An 18,672-nucleotide genomic window follows, 5' to 3' on the forward strand; every position below is an offset into this window, starting at 1 on the left:
AGGCAGAGCTGTCACAGCTTAGACAGTTGGCTTGACCAGAGGTCGTTTTTAAAGTAATTACCACAACAAAGTGGTGCACCAACTTCAGACACAAATTTACTAAAAATTTAAGTCTATTCACCTGAGAGTAAAAGTTATATTTTTTTTAAAGAAAGTGAGTGAGTGATTGGCGCTGATAGGAGTCACATGACTCCAGTAAGGAAACTATGAACAAAAATTGTTGGTAGGCAGGTCCTCTGCTAAGAGAAATTGTCAGGCTGCTCTGAGCCAAGATAGCCAAATAAATAAGCCTCCATTATGGAGCAGTTACTGATTTAAGTATAAAGTTAAATATAGGGATTATTTGCTTTTAAGAAAGTTTTATAAACAGATTTGTCTGAATCATGTGTGGATTATCACCCACGGTTTGGAACTTAGATAGGGAAAATTGTAACTGGCTCTAGAATAGAGATTACAGTGTACAAGTGGAGGCTGCTCTGGAGTACAGAGCCAAACAGATAGATGGTGTAAATAAAAAACTGTTCTAAGAAGAGGGCTGAACAGAAAGAGAGTGTAAATCAGGTGTGTTTAAATGATATAAAATTATAATGTCTCACAGGTGACTCGGGTTCTGTCTAACGTGGGCTCCATGGAAATTCTGGGTTCATTTCCTGCTTGGCAAAATAGGGAAGGAAGATGGGTGTGACTTGAAGTTTTGTGGTTATATTTTTCCTCTGGGAAAGAGGTCAGGATAAAGGTCTTTCTGGTTACTGGCTCAAGGATATTCTGTTTAGGGAAAAAGATTTTTGTCTGTGTGTTTTCAGAAGAGACGATTAAAATATTTCTGCCTTCCAGAATTATATGGATTAGGAATGACAGAGGCAGGCCACCAGAAGACTAGACTCCAGAATTCAAACAAAAAAATTTTCTTGATACTAAAATTTATTTTGAAAATTGTATAATGCAGAATACACAGCCTTGGTGAATCTACTCATCAAGCAAGCTGAGCAGACCTGCTTGAACCTCTGGTGTTCTGGGATTTCTGCTGGATGCAATGAAGACAGAGACATCAGAGGCTTATCAATTTACCCTTCCCCCTACCCCTCTTCTAATATCTCAGCGCCTATAATCAGCTTGAAGAAGTTAATGAAGAGTCGTCGTCCCTATTCCCTGGGCTTGGGGACTGAGGTGGTTAATATTGGGCTGTCTTTCTAGGGAAAAGTAGTGCTTTTGTTGGAACAGGGAGGAATAGCTAGGATTTATTGCATAGCCATAACCTATTGGTAGAAATCTGTATAATTGTTATTAAGCTGAAGTTATAGTTTCTTAAATGGTACAAAATCTACTTTGATTTCAAATTTAAGGTTTTCATTGGTACGAGTTTCTTATTGATATAAAAGTGAGATGAATATTGTTACTCTCATAGGCATTGTGTCCATATAACACATTTAGGAATACAAGGCTTAGACCCAGTCCTTCTTTAACTGATTTGAGATGGTTATCCTGTGAGTTAAGGGCCTATAGCAAATTCATAGCTCTGAGTTTATTGTTAGGGTGTTTTCTATATTTTATTTAGCTGAGGGGAGTTAACAAACAATAGTCCAGGTTGCCTTATATAGATAGTTGGTTTTCAAAACGTCAGAAGTCCACAGAATTGATATTACAAACATTTCTGTATTAATGTTCATTTTGATTAGAGACCTGTCTGTTCCTGACAGCTTCCCTGTATTGGATTCTAAGAAGAAATTGAGCATCTTTGGAGTTACTCCAGTTGTGGTGAGACAGCCACTAGGCAAAAATTGCCTCTTTTCATCTACAGACAAACTACTGTCTAGAAAAGGATGGACTTTCTGAATAGTTGACTGATTATATCTGCCAAGACAGAGTAATTAGCCCTTAATAATTCTGCATTACTTGGTCTGTCAGATGATCCTGGGCCAGAAGGCTAAAGATCGGATGCTCCAACATTTTGAAGTATAGGGACTGTCCAGGTGTTCAGCGGTGTCTATAAATTGGCTAAGTTTTAGAAGCTATGCTTTGTGCTTCCCATAATTTCAGTTAATTCAGTCATTCTGGATTTCTGATGGGGTTGAAGACGTACAGTCTCATAGCCAATCCTGGCTATTTACTTTGAGAGAACATATTTGAGAGGATGGTTTTCAGCTGACATTCATTCTAAAGCCAAGAAAAAAAGCCAGGTTCAGAACTAAGTCTTTTAGTTAGGAGAGATGACAGAGGTTCTGTTTAGTCAACAAAATGGTGGACTGGGTATTAGTTCTATCTGGTACCTTACTGATACAAATTGGTATAGTTATGCTTTAATTGTATTTTGAGAGAAAGGTCTTTTTTTTTTTTAATTTTAACAGGAAGGGTGATATGTAGGAGGATCTAAGGTGGGAGGAGTAAAGAGAGAAAGAGAAGGAGTAGGGGAGTAAGAGGAGAAAAAAGAGGAGGAGCTAGGGGTGAGACAAGACAAGAGAGAGGGAGACATGGAGGCTAATGTTCACTTGTCTGTAGCAGTCAAAGGTAGTTGGTATATCTAGGTTGGGTATTGGGTTACACCTCTATAAAGGCATCTTGTTATTGAGCATTAATAAATATATAAGCCTTTGGATAAAAAAAATAGACAACATTCATGGCTTAGAATAATGAGTACATCTTCTGATGTCAAAACAGAAAATAAACAGAAAGACTCAGACCATTGGCATACTGCACAGTGCTTGGGGGAAGCACCACGTGAATGAGGCTGGTCTAAACCCAAGAACTTTGGAGCCATGTAGACCCACCTTCACATCCTGACTCAGCTTCTTCACCAGATACTTGACCTTGTATAAGCTATTTAGCTTCTCTCTGTTTCTCATCTTAAAAATAGGAAGATGGGGCTGGAGAGATAGCTCTGTGGTTAAGAACACTCCCCACTGTTGCAGAGAAGCCAAGCTGAGTTGCCAACACCTATATTGGGCAGCTCACAACCACCTGTAACTCCAGCTCCAGAGGACACAACACCTTCTCATCTCCATAGCCACCTGCCTTCGTGTACAGATCCACACACAAAGATATGCACACATACAATTAGAAAATAAGAAGAAATCTTAGCTACTTTTTCCCTTGGTCATACTGAGGAGTTAAAGTAAAATGTCTGAACACCTGGTAGTAACAACTCCTGCTATGGATTTTAACCATAAATCCTTAACAAATGAGGTGACTGTTACAACAGATTTTGGACACTATACACTAGGAATGACTGCCATCTCTATACTTTCCTTGAGGCCCCTTACAACCCAGCCGACCCTCCTCAATACCCTCAGTACTTGTTAAACAAATTGCCCATTCCTAAAATAATACTCTTTCCTTTGACTCATTAATCCAATAGTTTGGAATTAATTCAGCAAAATCCATTAAAATGGAGACAGGCATAAAGGTATCCATTGTTTCAAATGTCACTGGTGATGGAGGAAAAAAAATCAGAAATAATCCCCATGTCCATCAAAGGGAGACTAATTAAATAAATTGTGATATAAAGGTGATTTGAAATAGTATGATTGTTAAATATGATTCTAAAATCCATGCAGAAGTGTGGTAAACTAATGGGACCTTACAGACCAAAGCAGAGTTTGAAGTGCAGGTACAGTGTAACCTACTGATCTGAAAACACGCAGCAAGTAAGCAAAAGCTATCAGGAAACTTGGATGAACTGTCAGCATGTTGGAGAGTCAAAGAGTGGGTGGATTCTCCTTTACTGTTGTCATTATACTATTTTTATGGTAAACAACTCACTAAGAACTACACAAAGTTATCATGTGGAGCATACAGACATCTGACCACCATTATTCCATACCTGGAGTTTAGAAAAGTATTTGGCCAAGCAAAACCTTGGAGAAGACTTCATGAGAACTGTACGTTAGTACTGAGGAAACAGGTCAGGAGAGACTTGGTTGGCAATGTGATGATGAACATTATGTTTAAATGTTTAAAATTACTGTGCTTAAGAGAACTATAAAACAGAAATGCCTCTAACCTGTAAGCCCCACTTGCCCAGGGACAGATAACTTCCAGGAATCCTGGCAGCTGATCTTGTAATTTTTTCATGTAAGACAGCAAACTGCGTGTTTTCCCTTCTGTAAACACACTTGCTGCACACAGGCAGGATGTATACCTGATTACATGTAGGCAGGAAGTACACTAGGATGTGTGCTTGCCCCTGATTGCACAAAGGCAGGAAGTAGTTAAGTTTTGCCATTATAAACCTCTGACGAATGTAACTCAAGGATGCATCTTGAAGGCACTCCTAGGTGCAGTCCCAGCGCCATGAGTGCAGTCCCGGCGCCATGAGTTTGTGGTGCCGGCATCTGAATGAAGATTCTTCTTTGTTGCATTTATTTATGGTCAGACTGGTGAACCTCAGAATGACCCCAGACTCATAACGGCAACAGCCCAAGATGCAAGTTGATGCTGCTACTTGAGCAGCCTGAGGCGTTCCCCTCAAGAAGCTTCCACTCTAGAGTATCTTACCCTGACTCCTAAATTACCCCCATCTTTTTTTTTCTTGCGTCAGTTTGACTGTAGAGGAATTGAGAATAGCGTTGGCTCAGGATACAGAACAACACAGAACGGAATTGAGGATGGATAAGGAGAAAGCACCAGCACTCAAGAGAGGCTTGGGATGAGTCTTGATTCAGTCTTGATCACAATGTTGCCTGTACTTTTTAACCTGTCTTCCAAGTTAATGGCAGAAGGTTCAGAGCTTAAACCAACTTCCTTCTCTCTCATATCCTGAAAAACAATTATTCCTTCTATAAATGCCTTCAAAACCCCTATCTTGTGAGTGTTGCGTGATCATTCATGGCATGGCAGTAACCCCGAGATACAGTCCTATCAGGAGAGTTGGTCTCAGACACGCACTTCCTACTGAGCCTGGCTGCTTATCTTTAAGGGTAGGAAGCCTAAAACCAGACGTTTCTACTCAGGAGAGCTAGCTGACATGACCAAGATAACTGCCGGGATGGTAACACAGCCTCTACCTTCATTACAATGCCACATGCATAAATGACATCATGATAAGCCTCGTCTTTATTGTCCTGTCTGCTCAGCTTTTGCTCTATGTCTGTGCCCTCTGGAACACCAAGGGGCTGAGAGGTTGTTCAGAGATAACCTTCTCCTCTATCATAGGCCAGAAACAAAGTCTCCTTGGGCTTCTCAGTCCAGCTTGGTGCTGTTAAGAACTCCACAATTCTAAGGGGAAAAGTAACAGCAACTGTAGAGTGAAAAATTAATAAAGACCATTTTATGAAATATATATAGGCTTTTTCTTTACCCTAAACCTGAACAAAAGAATGCAAGTTCCAGAAAGCAGAACTGGATGTAAGATTTCAGGCTTTCACTGCCCCGAGACACATTCCGGGTGGAGGGCATTATCCCTGAATCAGAGGACACTTGCTGGATTAACATTCCTCAAGCCTCAGGATGGGGCTATGGCAAGTGAGAAATAGTTAACCTGAAATAGTTGGTAATGACAGGGTAGGGCACAGTGACATGGTAAAACTACATTTTTGAGAAGAATGAGTGTGCAGAGTGATTTTCACGTGGCTCTAAATCATTTAGGGTGGATTCCTCTGAAATGTTCCACTGTTCTTGGTTACCCCCCCCCCTTGAGGTTTTCCCAGTGTTACAGCCTGCTGATGTTCAAAATTTGTAAAACAACCAATCATGTGTAACTGTGCAAAAATGCAACCAATCATGTGTAACCACGCAAAAATTCCTTCCTTTCCCCACCCCATGCTATAAAAAAACAAAACAAAACAAAACAAAACAAAAAAAAAAAATCCTCAGCTTGCTGGCCTTTTGTCAAAATTCTGTTCCTGTGTGGACGAGTAGTTTTGACCTTGGCTAGCCAACTCTCAAATAAACCTCCGCTGATTGCATCCAGGTATGGTTTCTTGTCATTTTGGGGTGGTCTTGATTTCCTGAGACTTGAGGAAGGGTCTCCCGAGTTTGGGGGTCTTCACAACATTGTTGCCCTCTGTTTTCTTACTTGTGAAACAAGAGGGTCGGAACTCTCAGTACCTTTCCTGTGATAATTCACTCCACATGCTTAGAGGTTAAAAAGCAAAAAACTCTTTAATATGGTGTCCATTGGGCTGTGGCCCAAAGAGTAGCTGGCCATGAGTAGATTCTAACTCATATAGACTTTAGGGTTATACATTTCTCATATGCTGTCATCCTTAACTTTTTCTCAGGTCCTAACTCCAGATTATACTTTGAACAGTTTAAGCAGAGACAGGAGACTGCAAGTTTGGTCACTTGGAGGAGATGGGAGATTTACACAGCAAAGAGAATGCCAGAATTACTTCCTTTTATTTTTCCATTAATTTTTAAAAATTTTTTCTATCTCAGTTTCTTAGGTTCAGAGAACTGATTGACACACAACTTTTAACCACGTACAGTATATATGCAGTGTCCCTATGTCTCCCTTTTCATTGAACAAGGTTCGTGAGACAAAGGGAAACTGAGTCACAGAACGAATCCTGACAGGAAACCAAGAGTATCAGTCCAGCAACACTCCCGACCTCAGCTAACCCCAGTCTTATTTCTAGATGTTGGGACTGCGGCCTAAACATGATGGTTTGTAGTGGCCTCCCAGGGACGGAAAAATTGAGCACACTTCTAAAGCCTCAATCTCTTCCTTTTCACTTTAACAGCCAGCCCTGCAACTGGTGCGGCTCCATCAGAGCCTTATTGTCCCTTTGTTCAAAGGAGGAAATTAAAGTCTAGAGAAAATGGGGCTAGGCCACTGATTTTTTTTTTTTTTTTTTTCTTCCATCTGGCCCTACAAGGTCATTAGAATATACTTTCAGCCCCTGCGGGGACATTTACATTTGAAGCAAAGTTAATTTACTTCCCAGCCTGGTAATGGCCGCTTGTTTTTAATCTCTGAATGTTCTGTACCCCTTCTAGTATTCTAACTGGCACCCCACTCCCTGTTCCCAGAGGGTCAGAAGAACCTTCACTAAGCAGAGTGGGGAGGCTAGCCCACAGAGAGCAGAACAGTTTGAGGTTCACTCCAACCCAAGCCCTCATCTTCTGGAGCCAGGGAGGTTGATTTCCTTTGATACCCAGAAGAATAGTTCAAGCCTCCCTTCTTCAGGATGGCAGGCTCCCAAGGCCACCAGCCTCTCTGGTTCTTTCTAAAGATCCTCAGGAAGTGGGGGTGGGGTGGGGGAAGTAGACAGGTCTCCATCTGGAGAGATCCTTTGCATTTTTTTTCCCTCTCATATGCAAAGCCTCTGGCTGGTTCTTAGTCACAATCTCTCCCCTGAAGACTCAGGTCCTGCCCCCTGTTGTCCCATTTTCAAAGAGCCCATAAAGAGTTTTGTTTCCCTACAAAAGAACAGTCTCTTCCTAGAACAACAGGTACACACCCCTGGTTTTTTGAAAGATCCTCTCTCCTGGCTCTGCCAAGACTATAGCTAGGAACTGAATACTCTACTTGAACAGACTGCAGTTTAGACGGCTGCAAGGCCACCCTTTTAAAGATGGGCTCTTACACCTGGTGAATGAGATTGGAGGAGAGAGAGAGGGACAAACATCTTTCACACTTTTGTATCGTTTGAATTGTAATGGAATAAAAATATCTTAAGCATGTTATTCACCATTGGCCTTCTCTTTGCTTCTGCAAAAGCTAAGCCAAAGGGTTGTGCAGTTTAGAAAAGAAAGCCCTGGCAAATCGGGGAGGGGCCACAGCTTGTAGATAACAAGGGAAGATGAGAGCTTCTGGGACAGCTCTCCTGAGACATTTAGAGAGGGCCCTCCGGGTGTGATTTGGGGGGGCATTGGCTTTGCAATGGATTCCGGATGGATCTTCTTGTGTTCACTTCTAAAAATGTCCAAACTCGGGGTTTATGCTCAGAAGTAGAGGGGTACCATGCGGATACACTGGCAGAGCCCCTGTATTCAGAAAAGGGCTCAACACCTGAGGCCACCTCCTTGTGGGGCAGATGTTGTAGCCCTCCTACATCATGGCGTGCTGATGGCCTGCACTGTTTACCAGAGACAGGTCTTGAGCTCAGGCTGCCCTGAGAGCTGAGGATAACTTTGCATACCTAATCCCCCTGCCTCTGCCTGTTGTAATGACCAGCCAGTGCCCCCATTCCCAGTTTATGCCCTGCTGGTGTTTCATGAATGCTATCCATGCACTCTCCCAGCTGAACTACATCCCCACGCCCAGCCTCGATTACATTCACATCCTTTAGGAGGGACCCGTGGCTGAGTGTGCAAGTGTATGATGTTGTGGATGTTAAAAGCAAACAAACGAAAAATAGTTCTCAGCATAACGGGAATAAGAGACCATTTCTTCTGGAGCTGTTTTGAGGGGGCATGGCCCAGGAACTCAGAATTAGGTTATCCCCAAATTTATCTTCCAGCATGGTAGCAGTTTCACAGCTGTTCACTATTTTACAGACCAAAGGAAGTCATAAACCAAGGCAAGATTAAAATACATTGGTTGGTACCTCAGAGGGACTGTACAGTGAGATGGGGGAGCTGTTCTATTGTAGTCCAGGGAAGTGTTGTGATTCTCCCCCTCGCCCCGCCCCCCCCAAAAAAAAGACAGGAGCTGATCCGATGTAAATTACAATAGGGCCTTTATTCTATTCGAGCCATCTCAGGCCCCCCAGGGCACAGTTTTGGAAGTGGGGAGCTCCAAATATCTATGGGGCAGGGCTTTATAGTAAGCAGCAAGTGGGGATGGGGGATGGGAGGGGGCGTGAGTGTGCAAGCATCTAATTAAAAAGCTACTGTGGCCTTTAACATAATTGGTTAGTCCTGGGAGTCATATCATAAACTTATTGTCTGTTTCCCTCTGCATTGGTGGTCATAAGGCAGGGGACGGACGGCCTTGTAACCTAGGGGTGCAGATCTGTTGGGGTAATAATCAGGAGACACTGGTCTTGTTGAGGGTATAACCTGAAGGAAGGCACTTCATTGGGAATCAGCCTAGAGGCTTAGGATTTTGTTGGGGGCGGGGGGTGGGGGGGGGAAGACTTGGAAACTAACGCTAGGTACCAGCCTGTTAGTTTACCTGAGTTCAAACTTAGGTCAGGTTCTCTAAAATGAAGCCTGAGCTTAAAAGAATTGGCCTCTCACTGTAGTCCCACGATGCATTCTGATGACATTCTTGGCTCTTGGATTGGCGGAAGACAGTGTTCTGCTAAGTTAATAGCTTCTAAGAGGTTTTTATTTATCATCACAAGATGTTAGTTCTAAGTTAATAGCTTCTAAGGGGCTTTTATTTATTATTACATGGTGTTAGTTCGGACACAGAGTGGGACAAGGAATAGCTGTTCCAGAAGCTAAAACTAGCCCAAGATTAAGTAATTAGCCTCTGAGCCTATAAAATTCTAATCTCTCCACAGTACTGAAATTCCAATCAGTCCACCAGTGTCTGCAGACATGGAAACTCTTTCCAGTTTCTTTTCAGGAATTTTCAGTCAAAATGCCTTCTGCTGAAAAGGACATTTGGAAATGAAACTCAGCTCTGAAGGAAACAAGACCCGCTGTCACTACACTCTGGCCCTCATCTTCTTGGCCGGCTGTTATGCTTGTCAGTCTAAGCCGGTTTCTTTTTCCATTGCAGGAAAGTTTGTCTGCCCATGTCTCTGGCCCTGTGAAGCTCAGAGGAAGAGCAGCGGGGATCACTCTAATCCTGGTGGGTTTAGAAAAGAGCAATTCCTTATGCTTACATCAGCCTTTTCTGATTTACAAGGCCTGAGGCTTCGCTGCTGTTTTATAAAAAGATAAAGAAGGCAGAGTTATGTTTGGTTGAGGCGCGCTATGGTGTGGAGGGAGGGGGTGCCTCTGAGGGCCCATGCTGGGGTACCAGCCACACGATGGTATAGTATACACTAGAGATTATTCAGGGCTTGGGAAGGAAAGAGAGGGAGGGAGAGGGAGATAGAAGAATAGAGGCCGGCCATGAGCATGGAGAGAGAGCGGGAGGGGAATGGGGAGAGACACGCTAAGGAGCAGGGGCAAGAGGAGATTACAAGGGAGCAAAAACAAGGCTGCAAGTGAGAGAGGAGGGGCCAAGCAGCCGCTTTTATGGTGAGTCAGGCATACCTGGCTGTTGCCAGGTAACTGTGGGGCGGAGCCTAGACGAAATGCCAACAGCTGCGAAGACAGCAAAAAATAGAGGCACGCAGATCACTTAACTCGGTGTAAGAGGAACCAAGCCTTTTATTGACTGAAATCAGACCATCTTACAGAGTCTGTGAGAACAGAGCTGAACATTGCCTGACCCCGCTGGACTGTGTCTCATGAAGCTCACGGGGCCTCAGCAAGTCCCCTCTCCACACGTGCCCACCCCCACCCGGCTCACTGTGCTTTCCATGACCCAACTTCTCCACTGGACTGACTCCACTCCCGCACCGCTCTGACTTCTCACATTCACCTCACAGAGAGCAAGAACCATCCCTCCGTGCGAAAGGCATCCCAATAAAGAGGTGATCCCCAAACGACTCATATGTTTAGGCTCCCCAGTACCCCAAGTGATCAGTGTCTCTGGTATGTAACGAGCCTGTCCATGTTTACCAGTTATCTTCCCCAGGGAAGGTCAAAGCCGTTAGGATCCGGGTCCTCCATGATTAGTATCGCCATGTGAAAGCTACTGTGAACATCAAAAGTTGAGACAAAGTAGCCTGTGCATAGTAATCAACCATTGTTACATCCAAACTCATCGAGGAAGAACAATTGTATTTAGCAATGTGCAAAGTACCTTTTAGTGCCTCATCTTGAACACCCGGGCTGTCACGGCAACCGCTAATTTGCCCCACCGCCCCCACGGCCCCCTGGCACTGCTTCAAGTGGACTCTGTACAGATGTTTCGGGAAAATGTTTTCCCCCACCCCGCTCCTCTTGGCTGTCAGAGGTTTATATCACTCAGGCAGCAGCTACCGAGTAGAGAAATGAGCTGGGAAAGACCCAGAGTTGATGGGAGGAGGTTCCTGTGCCCTGTGGGATCCACCTTTGAGCCCTGGTTCCCGTACTATACAGAAGAGCTGTGGACAGCCCGTCCTGCCCAAGTCTCTCTCTACTGTCTCCACAACTTGAAACTACGTTTATGTATCTGCTTACTTAAAGACAGCTCCTTATAACCAAGGCTAGAAACAGCACATTCTGATGAAGAAGGAAGGAGGAGAAGAAGAGAGAAAGGTACTTACTGATTGATACTGAATGAAAAAAAAAGAAAGAAGAAGAAAGAAAATGACAAGTCCCGGGTTTTGGTACCAGCTGAATAATAAATAAATAAATAAATAAATAAATAAATAAATAAATAAGGCCATGACTGCTCCTGAGTATGGTGGAGGCAGGGACCATACTCATACTGGGGGAGTCTATAGTGGACATAACCCTGAGCCACGTGAGGAGAGGGGTCAAACAGCTTCGGCAGCCAAAAGGCCAAAGGGCAAGAAAAAAAAAAAAAAAAGAGGTGGGTAACCAAAATGGCTGGACTAAATAGGGAAGAGCCTCTAGGGGAAACTAGGCCTCTAGCCTAATTCTCCTGAGCTGGAGAACTAGAGATACAGGGTGAGTGAGGGGAACCAGGTATATGAGCCATACCCCGTATCAGGTAGGAACTGAGGGATGCTTAGACAACCTGGTGACCAGGTCCTCTTCGATCTGTTAAATAGGCACCTCAGCCATTTTCTCCAGGGTTTGAAACTTAGCAGGTACTTCTTTATTGATTTATTTACATGTGTCAAGTGAGAGAGCAAATATGTGTCAGGGATTTTTTTTAACCACAGAAAAATCGATTATCATGGTTTAAATTAAGTCATTAAGATTTCATTTGCTTTCTTAACCTGCATCTCACTATACAGCCCGGAGTTGAACTCTGGACACTCATGTCTCTGCTATGCACCACCACACCCAACTAAATAAGGTTTTAATTTCCTCAGTAAGTTAATAATCACTCTCCCTCAGCTGAATAGTGTTATGTACAATAGGAAGCGTAAGTCCTCACAGCAAAGGGATTGCATCTTACGACGAAACCACTACTGACCCAGGCCAAGGTGGTACCTATGGAGTGGACATTTATAATTATGGGGGGGGGGGAGGCAGGATTGCTTTTTTTAAAGGTCATTTATTTAAAAAAAAAAAAAAAAAAAGCCAGACATGATAAATCATACCTATAACCCCAGCAGTTGAAGGGGCAATGGAGGCAGGAGAATCTGGAGTTCAAGGCTATCCACCACTACTAGAGTGGACAGCCTATGCTACATGAATCCATGTTTCAAGAAACAACATCTATTTGCTATGCAGAAATACGGAGATGTATACAATATATATAAAAATAGAAAATAAATTTATTTTATGTATTAGTCTTATATCCAGTCACCTTCTTATAATTATAATATTTTTTGTTAAAAGATCTACATTTAAATGTTGAGAATAAAAGATAAAAATGTAAAACTAAAAATGACACTCAATAAAATAGGTAAATGTCCAGAGGTGTGCAAAAACAAAATACATCTTTAATAGCATTACTGATTAGAAGAGGACATAATCTGGGAGTAACTTAAAGAAGAAAGTGGGGTTTGAGCTTACGTGTCCTGAACAGTGTCCATCATGAGGGAAGTCAGGGCAGGAACCCCAGCAGGACAGGAACTTAAAGAAATTATGAAGAATGCTAATTACTGGCTTGCTTCCAGGCTCACATTCAGCCATTTTTCTTATTGTAGCCCAGACTCACCTGCCTAAGGATGGCACCACCCACAGAGGACTGTATGGTCCTACATCAATTAGTGATCATGAAAATCCCCCCAAAGACATGCCCACAGGCCAATCTGATGAAGTCAGTTCTTCAGTTGAGATTTTTCTCTTCCCAGACGTTGTAAGCTAACTGGTATACTGCCTCCTGGTTTATGTGCCTGCTTTTCTCCTTCCTCCCCGATGATCTATATACTGAGTGTAGAAGAGATGTGAGCTGAAAAATTTTGACAAGAATATAGATTTAAGCAGCAGACAGAATGGCTCTGATTGAAACTTTCAATGGCAAGCTCACCTATCCTGTTGCAAGGCATTCTTTCACTAGTACTGAAACTTTGGGATTCTAACATGGACTGAAGACCAGCAGTTTCCCAGGATTCTTACAGGGCTCCAGCACCAGATTTGGATACTTGATACATCCAGTTTCATATAATTAGTGATTATCAGCTTCTTGACCTTTCTATCAGTAGACAGTCATTGTTGGACTTCAGCCTGTAAGCCCACTCTAAAATTCCTCTTTTAATATATATGTTCAATCTACTCAATCTATCGGTTCTGTCCCTTTAGAGAATCCTGACTAATACAGACTGTGGTACCAGAAGTTGGCTATTGCTATGACAGATCTGACCTTGTGGTCCTGGGGGACTATGGAAAATAGTCTTTGGGTTAGAAACACCATTGAGAACTCAGAGCCCAGTGGGCTGCTTTGTGGGCATAAAAAATCAGAATGTTGAGCACAGGGCAGCAATGCAGACAATGAAGGCCCAGCTCGTAACCTCTCAGAGGGATGTTGGAGACTTCCTTAGAGACTCTATCAAGGCCATTACATGTTTTGAATTAAGAATATACAGTTCTGACCAGTTGCGACTGAAGAATCAGCTGTGATTAACAAGAGACCAAATTCACTAAGTGAAATCTTTGCTTTGTTCAGACAATTGATACTGGTCAGCTGGGGCTGAAGAATCAGCTATGATTTAAAAGAAACCAACATTATTGAGACAAAATCTTTGTGGAAGTGCTTCCTGAGTGCCAGCACACACAGCCGTATTACAGGGCCACCCAAGGTTATGCTGGCACCAAACTCGGTGATGTTTAAGAGTCCCCCAGGTGGTGCTGGTTTTGAAGGCATGAAAGGCTCATGAAGCTGAGGCTTGAAACAGCTGGACACTTCTCTAATTATCTTGGCTAGAGTCTTCAAGATGAGAAATGCTGTCTTGTTCATGACATCCCAGAAAGAGCTCTTGGTCAATTACCATTCAATGTGCTACTCACTGTGAGTTTTTCATAGATGTTGTCTTAGTTAGGGTTTGACTTCTGTGAACAGACACCATGACCAAGGCAATTCTTATAAAGGACAATGTTTAATTGGGGCTGGCTTACAGGTTCAGAGGTTCAGTTTATTATCATCAAGGTGGGAACATGGCAGCATCTAGGCAGGCATGGTGCAGGAGGAACTGAGAATTTTACATCTTCATCCAAAGGCCGCTAGCAGAAAACTGGCTTCCAGGCAGCTAGGATGAGGGTCTTAAAGCCCACACCCACAGTGACACACCTACTCCAACAAGGCCACACCTACTCCAACAGGGCCACACCTTCTAATAGTGCCACTCCTGGGCCAAGCATATAGAAACACCACAGATGTCCTCTATCAGAAAAGAGATTTTCTTCCTTTCTTGTTTTGTTTGTTTTTATTACAACAGAATGTTGAAAGTCCTATTTACCTTGCTGTAACTTATAGAACTTAGAACCTGAGGTTAGGAATATAGCGAGGTCAGTAAAGTGGTTGCCATTCAAATGAGAGGATACAAGTTCAATTCCCGGCATGCCCACTAAAGCCGAACACAGCAGCATGTGCACTTAGATCCCAGAGCAGGGAAGGAGGGGACAGAAACACTCCCTGTGGCTTGCTTGCCAGTTACTTTAGCTGAATCAGTGAGATTCTGGAAGAGACTTTACCTCAAAGGTGGAGAGGTACTGGGGAAGACATCCAACACTGACCTCAGGCAGTGACCACTAACTTCTGATTCCATAGATCAACAGTTTGGGCTGTATTTAGCCGATTTGTTCTGCTGCTAGTCTTTACGGAGCTGAGCAGTGGGAGACAGCCTCACGCAGCACGTGTCTGATGCTTGGTGTCCTCCCCTGAGTCTCGTTCTTCTCACATGGTCTGTCTTCAGGCATGCTTAGAAGTCACTCTTGGTTCTTCCACATCCTATTGGCCAAAGTCAACTGTTCTATTCACCCCAGAGCCACAGATGAGGTAATAGATTCCTTATGGGAGAAGTCGCATCAAAGCTGGGGCTGACGGATGATCCATTATTTTTCCTTTTTTTAAAGATTTATTTATTTAGTATACATGGTTGCTTTGACTGCATATTCATCTGCACACCAGAAGAGGGCATTGGATCCCATTATAGTGTGAGCTGCCGTGTGGGTGCTCAAAATTGAACTCAGGACCCCTGGAAGGATATCCAGTGCTCTTAGCCACTGAGCCATCTCTCCAGCCCTGATCCATTATTTCTTCCATCTTCCTCTCTGTTCTATTTGCATTTCCAACAGCAACGTCTTCTTAGATGGGAAGGCATAAAGATCATTTTTCTCTTAGGTTTATGTCTTTTTCCTCAAGGAGGGAAAACATTAAATAAGTCTTGCTCTTAGGAAAGTAAGTACAGAGATATCAGAAGAGGGTAATGATAAAGGATGATTTACTATTTGGAACCAGCTCCCATAAACTCAATACACAAACAAAATCTGGAAAATTGTAAATAGAATTCTGTCCCTTCTGTTTTCTGTTTGGAGAATGGAGAATGGTATTTCTCCTAATTGCATTTCCATGATTCGTTCATTAATTGTTTTTGAAGCAGCTGTCCCATAACTAAAGGGAAACAATAATAGTAATTTGCATATTCTTAAATTATAATTAAAGTTCCAGAAACAAATTTGAGTCCTCTCAGCATGGAGCAGTTGTGTAAGACTCTGTACTCAGGAACAAGCTCGTGGGAGTGAAGAAGGTTGATGCGATAGGCTTTTCCAGGTGTGAACAGGGAAGTCCTTAGGAAGCTCTGACGTTAGAACGAGGTGAAGCACCTACTAATGGTGCACATTGTGCCGGTTAAAGAGAGACCCTTGGGCCTGTTAAACTCTTGGGAGGAAATTTAGATGCTCAATTTTCAACAATAACAGGATTAATGAAGGATGTCTGAAAGATTTCAGCATCCAAGTAAAAGGGGTAAGGGCTCCCACACTCCAGGAACCTTAAGAATCTAACAATGCTCTGGATTTTTAATCCTAGTGCTGTGGAAGCAGAGGCAGAGGGGCAGAGGGGCAGAGGGGCAGAAGGGCAGAGAGGCAGAGAGGCAGAGAGGCAGAGGGGCAGAGGGGCAGAGGGGCAGAGAGAGGCAGAGGGGCAGAGAGAGGCAGAGGGGCAGAGAGGCAGAGAGACAGGTAGAGGCAGGTAGATCTCTGTGAGGTCGAGGGCAGCATGGTCTACAGATCAAGTTCCAGGACAGACAGGGCTGTTACACAGAAAAACCCTGTCTTGAAAAATAGATACATAGATAGATAGATAGATAGATAGATAGATAGATAGATAGATAGATGAAGGAACGAAGAAGAGGAAGAAGAGGAGGATCAGAATCTAATAACACAAGTGAGTTTGGAATGCATGCTCATTTAAAACAGACACTACTTGATTTCTATAACTACTAAGGGCTGCTACATAACAATCTCATGTTCTCTAGCCCGTTATGTGTACTACATCATCCGATCCTCACAGTGCCTCTGTCTGTGTTAAGTAAATGCGCTGGATGGCTTAAATGGCAGGCTCATTTCCTTATAGCACTGCAGACTACAGCATCCACAGCGGTGAGGGCCATGAGGAAAGCTTGTAGATGGCTGTCTTACCTGTGTCTTCACACTCTCTTCCCACCATATGTGTCTGTGTCCAGATTCTTCTCATACCAGTCATATTGGCACACCCTCATGACATCATTCAACTCAATCTCCCCTTTAGAAGATCCCACCTCAGGTGGCTGCAGAGATGGCTCAGAAGGGAAGAGCATTTCCAGCTCTTTCAGAGGACTAGGGTTCGGTTCTCAGCACCCACCCGGTAGCTCAGCACAGTCTGTAACTCTGATTCCAAGAGATCCAATGCCCTTGTCTGACTTCTGAGAATGCCAGATAGTACATATGCATGCATGCAACCAAATACTCATGCACAATTTCTAAAATCCCGCCCCTAGATGTTCTTACATTCTAGCTTACCACCAGGCTGAGGTGTTGTGACTTAGGCTTCAACGTATGAACTTGAGTGGAATGCGCACCGTTCAGTCTATGTATTATTATATCCAACTGAGGAACTAGGCCTAGAAGAACTGTTGGGGAGCTCTTTAGGACTACCAGAAGAAGGGGGTAAGGGAGGGCAATTTAGGAGTCGAATATGAGCAAAATATAATGAAAGCCATTATTTTGAATACTAACTATAAAAATATCAAGACATGCTTCTAGGTCATGTGGGCTCAGGAGTCCTTCAAAGCACTGTGTGTTCACATAAGACCTTTCTCCTAACCCCAGGCCCCACCCCCAGACTCTTGCATCCGGAACTACCACTTGACCTTCTATGAAGTCTCAACTCTGCAGCTGTGGGTATTTGCCTGCGTATCTAGTGCACCACAGGCCTCAGCACTGTGGTAAGTACTCAGTGAGCACTTGATGAACAAATAAATATTGTACCTCAAAAAAAAAGCGCCCACGACCTCACCCAGCCAAATGGTGTACAAAATTATAATATCGAATATTATATTTCTTGTTTAAGAATCCATACCTACTTATGGGGAGATGGCTCAAAAGTACCCACTATGTAAACATTAGGGCCTAAATTCATATCCCCACCACATGTGGTGTCTTCCCTTTGTAATCTCAGTATTGGGGGTGGGGATGGAACAGAGACAGAATAATGCTTGGAGCTCATTGGGTAGCAAACTTAGCCAATTAGTTAACTCTGGTTCGGTGAGAGACACTGTCTCAAACACTGAGGTGAAGAGGAATTGAGAAAGACATGCTGATTAGACCTCTAGCCATGTGTGTACACATGCACGGGCACCAGCATGCACACTTTTACACTCCCACGGGAACACAAGCATGCTTACATCTCATACATATATATATACATGCATATATAAGAAAAAATATTGTTTAAGATGCATGTCATATTCATGGATTCTTTGTCTGGGGAAGGGAGGCATTTCTGTTGTTCAGACCTCAGTGTAAGCCACTTCCTTAGGGATGGGTGGACAATTAGGAGTGATGACCCTCTAACAAGAGCTGAGGGCTGGGAGGACTGGGAAGAACACATCAAAAGACCAGAGGATCCTTTCCTCTTCAACAGATTTTCTTCTAAAGAGCAGTGTGGGTTGCCATAGCAACAGCAGCACTTTGTAGTCCCGCCCCTTCTCGGCTTCCTACCTGCTGGCAAGGAAGGGCTGGAAGCATCAACCTCCTGCCGCAGTAGGGTGTCCTCCTCCAGGCTCTTGAGAGCTCGAGCTAAGGGAAGACTCAAGAGAGACAACAGGGTTGAACCAGCCAGGGGGGTGAGGGAAAGAAGCTGAGGAGATGGGGAGGGACGTACCCTGCCAGGAAGTGAAGGCTAACGTGTGGGCAGGAGTGACAGAGGAATAAAGGAGGAAGCTGCCACCGTTGGCAAATAATCACAGCTGGGCCAGCAGTTCTCAGAGCTGATGATCCTGTGATCCCCGCTTAATTGATTTTACACAACCTCCTGACTGCACAATTGGGCGCCTCCAACAAGAAAGGCCGTTTTCAAAGGACAGCTGCTTGCTCGAGTGGACACCCCACACAGAATTGTTTACTGGAGCTTCTAATGACTTATTCTTCTCAACAGAGCCAGAAAATATCTTCCTAAAGACGAAGTGG

The 18,672-nt window shown here is 43.5% G+C and overlaps 1 pseudogene; it reads right to left on the reverse strand.

The window, feature by feature from the left end:
- The window catches only part of LOC117719301 (small ribosomal subunit protein uS3-like), a 61,379-nt pseudogene that overhangs the window by 31,887 nt on the left and 10,820 nt on the right, over positions 1 to 18,672 (reverse strand).

The sequence above is a fragment of the Arvicanthis niloticus genome, chromosome 13 (genome assembly GCF_011762505.2).
Source record: "Arvicanthis niloticus isolate mArvNil1 chromosome 13, mArvNil1.pat.X, whole genome shotgun sequence".
NCBI classification, from domain to species: Eukaryota; Metazoa; Chordata; class Mammalia; order Rodentia; family Muridae; genus Arvicanthis; species Arvicanthis niloticus.